The sequence below is a fragment of the Salvelinus namaycush genome, chromosome 11 (genome assembly GCF_016432855.1).
Source record: "Salvelinus namaycush isolate Seneca chromosome 11, SaNama_1.0, whole genome shotgun sequence".
Classification (NCBI taxonomy): domain Eukaryota; kingdom Metazoa; phylum Chordata; class Actinopteri; order Salmoniformes; family Salmonidae; genus Salvelinus; species Salvelinus namaycush.
In genome coordinates this window covers 39,216,418-39,227,356 of record NC_052317.1, presented here as the reverse complement: position 1 = coordinate 39,227,356, position 10,939 = coordinate 39,216,418, and positions in this window count along the sequence as shown.

Genomic DNA, 10,939 nt, shown 5'->3' with positions numbered 1-10,939 from the left:
CTCTGCTCTCATCCTTCTAGACCTATCGGCTGCCTTTGATACTGTGAACCATCAGATCCTCCTCTCCACCCTCTCCGAGTTGGGCATCTCCGGCGCGGCCCACGCCTGGATTGCGTCCTACCTGACAGGTCGCTCCTACCAGGTGGCGTGGCGAGAATCCGTTTGGAAGTTTGCACTTCCTCTTGTACTGTGAGGAGGTCAATGTATTATGTATTACCTTTCATCAGGTGAATGATAATGGCAAGGATAATTTGGGTCACCAGATCGCCTGGGCAAGAAAAGTTTGAAAACGCCTGTTCTACAGTACATTTGGCATTTACCAATAACAAAAGAATCATGAAATCTAGTGTTATATATTTGTAAATTTTTACAGTCGTCCATTCAGAGTATGAATGGACGACTGTTGACAGTGAAGCTGCTGCACTAAAATCATTAATGTCTGCCTCAAATGTTACCCTATGTCCTATATAGTGCACTACTTTGGACCAGGGACCAAGAAGCTCTATAAAGGGAATAGGGTGCCATTTGGGATACATTCTAAGCATTCAGGACCTTCCCATGGCCTCCCCTGTACCTGTAACTTCCTGTGCTTACCGTGGAGAGCGAGAGTATGGGCAGACACCGTGTTATGCAGAAGAGCGCACGGTGTCTCCTGTACGTGTGCATAGCCCGGTGCGGTACATCCCAGCTCCTCGTATCGGCCGGGCTAGAGTGGGCATCGAGCCAGGTGCCATGAAGCCGGCACAAGGCATCTGGTCTCCAGTTCGTCTCCTCGGGCCGGTGTACATAGCACCAGCCTTACACATGTTACGCATGGTGTCCCCGGTTCGCCAGCACAGCCCAGTGCGGGTTATTCCACCTCCCCGCACTGGCCTGGCTACGGGGAGCATTCAACCAGGTAAGGTTGGGCAGGCTCGGTGCTCAAGAGCTCCAGTATGCCTTCACGGTCCGGTATATCCGGTGCCACCTCCTCGCCCCAGCCCAGCTTCCTGTGCGTCTTCAGAGCCCTGTTCCTCCTCCACGCACTCACCCTGAGGTGCGTGTCTCCAGCACGGTACCACCAGTTCCGGCACCACGCACCAAGCCTCCTGTGCGTCTCCAGAACCCTGTATGCCCTGTTGCTGCTCCCCGCACTAGCCTTGAGGTGCGTATCCTCAGCCCGGTACCACCAGTTCCGGCATCACGCACCAGGCCTACTGTGCGCCTCAGCAGGTCAGAGTCTGCCGTCTGCCCAGCGCTACCCCTCGGAGCTACCCCTCGGTCATGAGCTACCTCTCGGTCATGAGCTACCTCTCAGTCATGAGCTACCTCTCAGTCATGAGCTGCCCTTCAGTCCGGACCTGTCCCTCAGTCCGGACCTGTCCCTCAGTCCGGAGGAGTTTCCTCAGTCATGAGGCACCCCTTAGTCCAGAGGCGCTAGTTGCACAGGGCGGGATTCAAACCCAGGACCATGAGCTTAATGATGAGCTTGGAGGGTACTATGGTGTTGAAGGCTGAGCTATAGTCAATGAACAATATTCTGACGTAGGTTTTCCTCTTGTCCAGATGGGTTAGGGCAGTGTGCAGTGCGATGGTGATTGCATCGTCTGTGGATTTATGGGGCGGTAAGCAAATTGACGTCGGTTTAGGGTGTAAGGTAGCGGTGATGTGATCCCTTACTAGCCTCTCAAAGCACTTCATGATGACAGAAATTGAGTGCTACGGGGCGAAAGTCATCTAGTTCAGTTACCTTTGCTTTCTTGGGTACAGGAACTATTGTTGACATCTTGAAGCAGGTGGGGACAGAAGACTGGAATAGGGAGAGATTGAATATGTGAGTAAACACTCCATCCAGCCAAATGGTCCTCGCATCCTCTTAGGACACGACTAGGGATGCCGGCAGTCTTGCAAGGGTTAACACGCTTAAATGTCTTACTCACGGCGGCCACCGAGAGCCCACATTCCTTGGGAGCACTGTGTTATCCTCAAAGCGGGCAAAGAAGGTATTTAGCTTGTCTGGGAGCAAGACATAAGGTGTCCGTGACGTGGCTGGTTTTCCCTTTGTAATCCATGATTGTCTGTAGAACCTGCAACATACGTCTCGTGTCTGAGCCATTGAATTGTGACTCAACTTTGTCTCTGTATTGACTTTTTGTCTGTTTTATTGCCTTACGGAGGGAATAACTACACTGTTTGTATTCAACCATATTCCCAGTCACCTTGCCATGGTGACATGCAGTGGTTTGTGCTGTCAGTTTTGCATAAATGCTGCCATCTAGCGACGGTTTCTGGTTTGGTTAGGTTTTAATAGTCACAGTGGGAACATCCCCTATACACTTCCTGATGAACTCATGCGTCAATGTTATTATCATAGGCTACCTGGAACATATCCCAGTCCTCGTGATCAAAACAATCTTGAAGCATGGATTCCAATTGGTCAGATCAACGTTGAATAGACCTTAGCACGGGTACTTCTTGTTTGAGTTTTTCCCTATAGGAGGGGAGGAGCTAAATGGAGTCATTGTAACCATTTTGAAAAGGTGAGTAGCAGTGGTCTAGTGTTTTACTAGAGCGAGTACTACAGTCAATGTGTTGATAGAACCTTAGTAGAGTTTTCCTCCATTTTTTTGGTCAAAATCCCTAGCTACAATAATGTGGCCTCAGGATATGTGTTTTCAAGTTTGTATAAAGTCCAGTGTAGTTCCTTGAGGGCCGTTATGGTACGGCTTGAGGGGGAATATACAGGGCTGTATAACCGAAGATAATTATCTTGGGAGGTAATACGGTCTGCATTTGATCGTGAGGTATTCTAGGTTGGGTGAACAAAAGTATTTGAGTTTCTGTATGTTTATCACAATGACATCATGAGTAATTAATCATGAAACATACACCCCCAACTTGTTTTTTTCCCAGAGAGTTCTTTATTCCTGTCTGCGCGGTGTACTGAGAACCAAGATGGCTGAATAGACATGAACAGTATATCCCGAGAGAGCCATGTTTCCTTGGAACAGAGTATGTCACAGTCCCTGATGTCTCTCTGGAAGGAGATCCTCGCCCTGAGCTCGTCTACTTTATTGTCCAGGGATAAAACATTAGCGGGTAATATAACCTGAAGCTGTGGATGGTGTGCCTGCCTCCTGAGTCGGACTCTACTCCAAATATCTCTTCTCTGCCTGCGACGTCTTAGAGTAGCCTCTGGGATAAGTTCAATTGCCCTGGGGGTACGAACAAAGGATCCAATTCAGAAAAGTCGTATTCCTGGTCATAATGCTGGCGAGTTATTGTCGCTCTGATATCCAAAAGTGCCTTCCGGCTGTATGTAATAACACAAAACACGTTCTGGGCTAATAATGTAAGAAATAAAATACAAAAAAGTCCAGAACAGACTATGGAAGGCGCACAGTACTAAATAGAGCCATGACTTGACATGGAACTCTATTCCACATCAAGTAACTCACGTAAGCAGTAAAATTTGATTTAAAAAACTGATTAAAAAACACCTTATGGAACAGAAGGGACTGTAAAGCAACACAAAACAGGCACAGACACGTGCATACACACGATAGCATACACACACACGTAAACTTGGATTTTGTACTGTATATGTGGTGGAGTAGGGGCCTGAGGGCACAGTGTCTGTGAATGTCACGATCGTCGTCAGGGTGGAAATGACCGGACCAAGGTGCAGCGTGGTCAGCGTACATTTATTTTTATTTTATAAATGTTGCCGACAAAAACAAGAAACAACAAAAACGACCGTGAAGCTGACTAGGGCTATACAGGCCACTAACACAGACAACTACCCACAACTAAGGTGGAAAAACAGGCTGCCTAAGTATGATTCCCCAATCAGAGACAACGATAGACAGCTGTCCCTGATTGAGTACATAGAAACAGAAAACATAGAAATAAAGAAACTAGAATGCCCACCCTAGTCACACCCTGGCCTAACCAAAATAGAGAATAAAACCCTCTCTATGCCCAGGGCGTGACAGTTAATGTATTGTAATTTTTTAAAATTGTATAAACTGGCTTAATTTTTTTTTTTAAGTAATGATGCGCACATAACTTTCCCTGACATCACACTTATACATTGTAATTTTCTATTTACCTGATATAGCAGGATGGCAAACATTCAATGTCTAAGGATGCGTTGTCTTGACTATGATATCTACCTTAGACTCTAAGCCAAACTCTACAGTCCTTAGATTTTCAAGACAATTTAACTCAACTGTAACTAAGCCACTCGGGAAAATTCAATGTCATCTTGGTAAGCAACTCCAGTGTATATTTGGCCTTGTTTTGGGTTATTGTCCTGATGAAAGGTGAATATGTCTCCCAGTGTCTGCTGGAAAGTAGACTGAACCAAGTTTTCCTCTAGGATTTTGGCTGTTCGTAGCTCTATTCCATTTATTTTTAAACAAAGTCCCTAGTCCTTGCAGATGACAAGCATACCCACAACATGATGCAGTCACCACCATGCTTGAAAATATGAAGTGGTACTCCCCCAAACATAACGCTTTGCATCCAGGACAAAGTTAATTTCTTTGCCACATTTTTTTGCAGTTTTACTTTAGTGCCTTATTGCAATCAGGATTCATGTTTTGGAAAATGTTCATTCTGTACAGGCATTCTTTTCACTCTGTCATTTAGGTTAGTAGACTTGATCTACATTTAGTTTAGTAGACTTGAACTAATTGATCCAAATTCAGTTCTCATATCACAGCCATTAAACCCTGTAACTGTTTTAAAGTCACCATTGGCCTCATGGTAAATCCCTGAGCGGTTTCCTTCCTCTCCAGCAATTGAGTTAAGAAGGACATCTGTATCTTTGTAGTGACTGGGTGTATTGATACAACATCCAAAGTGTAATAACTAAACCATGCTCAAAAGGATTATCTAGTGTTTGCTTTTTTAAATGTTATTACCTTTCTACCAATAAGTGCCCTTTGCAAGACTTTGGAAAGCGTCCCTGGTCTTTGTGGTTGAATCTGTTTTTAAATTCACTGCTCGACTGCAGGACCTTGCAATTATCTGTATGTGTGGGGTACAGAGATGAGGTAGTCATTTAAAAATCATGTTAAACACCATTGCACAGTGAGTCCATGCAACTTAAGTGACTTGTTAAGCACATTTTTACTTCTGAATTTATTTAGGCTTGCCATAACAAAGGGGGTGAATACTTAGACTCAAAACATTTAAACTTTTAATACTTTCACACCACCCTTGATGAGCATGAGATTGGGACAAAGACCGTCCACCTGTTCTGTTCTATGCTTCACTGGGCTCCTATGAAAATATGTTTCATGTTGGTTATCCCACTCACTTTTACCCAGTCTTTTTCATCCTCATCCTCGGGTGTCAAAGCAAGATGCAGACTACGAGCCTTGTAAGTAGTTAATTGGACTGTATCATCCAGAAAGCCATATGTATTGATTGGCTTTAACATTAGGATTCTGATAATATGGTAAAACAAAGCCCTTATTATCAATGTCCCTATTACGGTTAGCCCAAGCTACCATGTAGTGGGTTCTCTGATAACCCCCCTTTCGGCACACATGAAAAGGTACGGTTTCCTGGGAGGAAACCCTCCCTAGAGTCAATGGATTCTTACAAATATTTCATTAGTTTCAGAAACCATTTTGTGCTCTCCTCACAGCTTAAAGGGCAGCTTTCTCTCTCTCCTCTCATTTCCCGAATCATAATTAGAACTATTGATAATTTATACATCCCAAATTTAGAATGACAGTCCTTAGTGCCAATGGCAGACATGTATCTCATGCCTGTCAAAGTTGATGGCTCTTGATAATGTCCCGATTGCAATATCTGGGGAATAATCTCATTTTCCCAAGAAAACAAATCTCACCTGAGCCTTCACCACCATTCTGTCCGGTCCATTATGTCTTGTCCATTTTCCAACCAGTGCACCAGCAGCATGAGAGGAGTTTGGACGTGACTGCTCTCCATGCTCACTCCACATGCACAGTCTCAGGACTCATGCCACACTCCTTCTGCCCGTACATAGGTTGTTGGCTCGGACTTGGGTCTTAGGTAGAAGTGGTGCAGGATGGCCTTACGAGTGGCGTAGCGATCTAAGGCACTGCATCGGAGGCCTCACTACATACCCGGGTTAGATCCCGGGCTGTGACACAGCCGGCTGTGTCCGGGAGACCCATGAGGCGGCACACAATTGGCCCAGCGTCGTCGAAAGGTTAGAGGAGGGTTTAGCCGGCCGGGATTTCCTTGTCCCATTGCGCTCCGATCGACTCTTGTGGAGGGCCGAGCGCCTACATGCTGACTTTGGTCACCAGTTGTACGTGTTTCCTTCGACGCATTGGTGCAGCTGGCTTCCGGGTTAAGCATGCAGTGTGTCAAGAAGCAGTGCAGCTTGGCAGGGTCGTGTTTCAATGGCTCTCAACCTTCGACTCTCCTGAGTCCGTACAGGAGTTGCAGTGATGGGACAAGACTGTAACTACCAATTGGGGAGAAAAAGGGGTAAAAGTACAAAAAATAAACAATTATAATTGAACTGGTACAGGGCAGTAGTGAATGCCATTGTCGCCATTACTTCAGCCGGTTACAGGGGGTTCAGACTGTTATCCCTTCCATGCATCTAGATAACATCTGGAATCACTTTCGCCATAACTTCGAGAGAGGACAGTCCAGAACAGTTTAGGGCGTTTCTGATTCTGGAAATCCAGACAAACTATTCACTGTATGACAAATTATTACATTCCCAATTTTCTTAATACAACATTTCTAAGACAAATGTCAAAGAGCATAACAACACACTGTTGAAACCATTTTGCATATTGGTTTATACTCCCTTATCATATTGGCGACCTCACCGCAGAGTTACAGGGTCAAGGAGTTAGAGGGCTAGCCCTTGCGGAGAAATCCCAGCCAGACAGCAGAACCAGCCTGGTGAGATTTGTATTGAAGCAAGACAAAACCAAAACAACAAAACTTCTTCATATTATACTTAAATCTAGCCCAATGTCTCTAGCCTTTCTGGCGAGAGGTCTGGCGAGAGGTCAGTCAACACCATTAAGTGAGTATGTTCTTTTCCTTTTCTTTCCCTGTACTTTAGTCTACTTACTTAAAGACATTTGAAACATTCTGTGTACCAGGTTTACATTGGGTTTCTCAGTACATTTCTTATCTGGAGAACTTACATGTGTGCAACCCAAAATTCGTATTAGATACTTACTTTTCATTTGTGTGCCCTTTAAGGTGCATCCTTTCTAACCCGTGAAGAACCTACTAAAACTAAATTAAAAGACCCCACACAATTAAATCAGACATGGTATTAACACCATTAACAAATATTCATAACCGGTGGGGTGCTGGTGTGTGGTAAAACGTAGGGAAAAAACAAATGGCCAGGTCTTACTTAATTGGGAGCTCCCTTTACACCTGAATCCGGGCACCTTTATACTTAATAGAACTGCAGAATTTCACTAACTGCCCTCCCAAGACAACAGCCTCGGGAAACTTTTCAAAGAGAGCGATAGGGACACCCCATCCTCTCCTGGAAGACAACATGTACATTCCCTATGCTAAATGTCAATCAGCAACAAGTTTTAATTACAGACAAAACAAAACATGCTAACTTCGGTTCACCGGCAGTCCATTGACCTCCCTCCACTCATTAATTGTTTGTTTTAATCCATCCCCACGGTTACTGCATATACTGTACTATTACCAATCTCCATTGGCTATTCAATGCCTTTAGTCATGAACAACATTTTGAGAGGTCATTTTAGATTTGGTAACCCCAATGCTCCTCCCTTTAGTCAATTCCATCAAGCTATTTCAGAATAAGACTGAATAAAGTGTCATGAGATAAAAAAAAAAAGAAAAAGTAAATCATGTTTTCTGAGCTTGCGTGTGTGTTTGGCCGTGCCAATTTGAACTTGTTACCTTTTAGAATCCCTTCCCCTGTCATTTCGCATCGTTTATCCAGCCCCAAAATTGGTTCACCACCTGTCGCCATGTAAAATTATCTGGGTATTGTTACTGGTCCTATGGTCAGACATGGGTATCAGTCATATCGCTTTCGATTCTGCCCGTTACCCCCGCTAAATGTAATACTTTTTCCTGTTGGAATTGTAGCCAATTTCTCAATGTAAGAAATCCGTGATGTCTGAGCGCCAGTATCTATTAGAAAGTTGTGAGAGGTGGCTTCCTCCATATAGAAACCGTCCTCTCGCCGAACCACAATCGACCATATAGAGGCCAGCCTCTTAGCATTCCCTCCAAAGGCAGCTGGTGCAGTAGGCTGCCTTACCATTCCACACTCCCTTTTCCAACAGCCCCACAGCTGAAACAGGGCTCTGGTGCCTTGGGACCAATTCACTGCCCTTTCCTCCCTGTTTCTTTTTGTCTTACCTTGGCCATTGAAACCACTGTTGGTGACTTTCACTGTGGCCATATTAACCACACGCACGGCTGCGAAATGAGCGGAATTCCATTATCAAAGCTGCCTTTACTATCTCATCCCAGTGAAAATGTTGGTCCACTACCCCCACAATAGATGTTTTGATAACAGGTTTCAAACCTGCCATTAGCAGACGCACAAATTCTATCAAGGTACTCACATACCCATTCCTTTCGATGCTGAGTACATCTACACTTTTGTTCCATTGTTTTTGCTTTTCTGTTGATAAAATGCTGGCATCAAAACACTGGTGTATTGAGCTTTTTATTTGTATTTTACGTCATTGTGCCAACTCACAATAGCATCTCTGAAATCTTTACTAGATTGGAATTTTCCGTCAGCAGGGAAATACTGACCAGTTTTATCCAGTTTGATAAATTGATGCCATTTCAATGGTGGTTATTTCTGCTCCTCCCTCGACGGCGTCTAAGGTGTTTAGATGTCCTGTCTCATGGCTCTAACACACGCCCTTTATTAATAATTTTCCAAGATAGTGATACCTACTTCCCCGGTGAGTAGTAATGGTATTTGTGCCTCTTAATAAGGCATCAGGTACCGAGACCAATATTATAACCAATACTGAAGCGTCTGCCAATTTACTACTGGAGAATACGGGAGACGTAATGTCTTATACCTGTGTCACGCTTCAAATATCACTGTTGTTGACAACACACATGGCCAAAATGATTCAGTTGTCTTCCCATTTCCACATAATCTGTCACAAACAAGCCTAAGATCACCAATGCGCAATGCCAAGTGTCAGCTGGAGTGGTGTAAAGCTTGCCACCATTGGACTCTGGAGCAGTGGAAACTCGTTCTCTGGAGTGATGAAGCACACTTCACCTGTCAAGTCCGACGGATTAATCTGGGTTTGGCGGATGCCAGGAGAACGCTACCTACTCGAAATGCATAGTGCCAACTGTAAAGTTTGGTGGAGGAGAAATAATGGTCTGGGGCTGTTTTTCATGGTTCGAACTAGGCCCCTTAGTTCCAGTGAAGGGAAATCTTAACGCTACAACATACAATTACATTCTAGACGATTCTGCCCTTAACTGTTTCAGCATGACAATGCTCCCGTGCACAAAGCGAGATCTGTTCAGAAATGGTTTGTCGAGATCGGAGTGGAAGAACTTGACTGGCCTGCACAAAGCCCTGACATCAACCCCATTGAACACCTTTGGGATGAATTGGAACGCTGACTGCGAGCCAGGCCTAATCGCCCAACATCAGTGCCCAACCTTACTAATGCTCTTGTGGCTGAATGGAAGCAAGTCAGCAATTTTCCAACATCTAGTGGAAAGCCTTCCCAGAAGAGTGGAGGCTGTTATAGCAGCAAAGGGGGGACCAAGTCCATATTAATGCCCATGATTTTGGATTGAGATGTCCACATACTTTTGGTCATGTAGTGTGTGTGTGTGTATATATACTAATAGACTATTCGAAGAGGGATGGGGAATGTTAAATACAGCAGCCAATAGCACTCACGGGGTGTTTGAAAGAAGAGAACACTCGATGGCGGTAGGCTATTGTAGTAATTTATTCAGAACCATAACCATTCAATCTTTGTGAAGAGAAGTGATAGTTGTCAGCATCTTATACTAGTCCCATTTATTATTCAAGCGTGTCATTACACTGATGAAGATACGGACAACTAAACGTATTTCATTTAACTGTTGAAAGAGAAGGAATGAAGCTACAATAGAGATAAAGAGGAGACATGCTAATGCCCACGTCGCACAACGTTAGGGGAAATATTATTAAAGGTATATACACGTCAGCCTACTAATTATAAAACTGTATAATAGGCACTATTATATTTCTAAATTCAAATCAAATTTGCTAGCCTATAATTGTAACTTTGTAGGCTGGATGTGCTGCACCAGCATCGCATGTTCTCTCCCTGCTTCATGGTTTGAATGACGTCCGTAATTCCAGTCCATATGATGTAATACAATCTACACTCGAAGATTACTGAAGATGTTCCATTTATTTACCCAAGAGAGCATAGCTAGATCTATGGGCTTTTCTGTTGTACGTAATGTGCGGTAGCCTATACAGTATACTATAGGCTATGCATTAGATAACTACACAATGATTTGGGCTTTTCTTTGTCTCTTATTAAATGTATGGCTCATCAGGCTCAGGTAGCATCATTGAATTTTCATGCCGCTCAAATCAGACATCTACAGTAAATGCTTTAGAATGGCACTACTGGATAAGTTATTTGTTCTCGGAATGGAACATCTGTGAAATACCGAGAAAATATTCATGTTAAACACTTTTGCACACAGAGTCCATGCAACTTATGTGATTTGTTAAGCACATTTTTGCTCCTGAACTTATTTAGGCTTGCCATAAGAAAAGGGTTGAGTGACAAGACATTTCAGCTTTTCATTGTTTATTAATTTCTAAAAACATTATGGGGTATTGGTTTACTCTCTGTATTGACTGGAATTGAAATGGAAGTCTCCCAACCCTATTGTCTGATGTGCTGGACTAGAGGAACTGTAACATAATGTC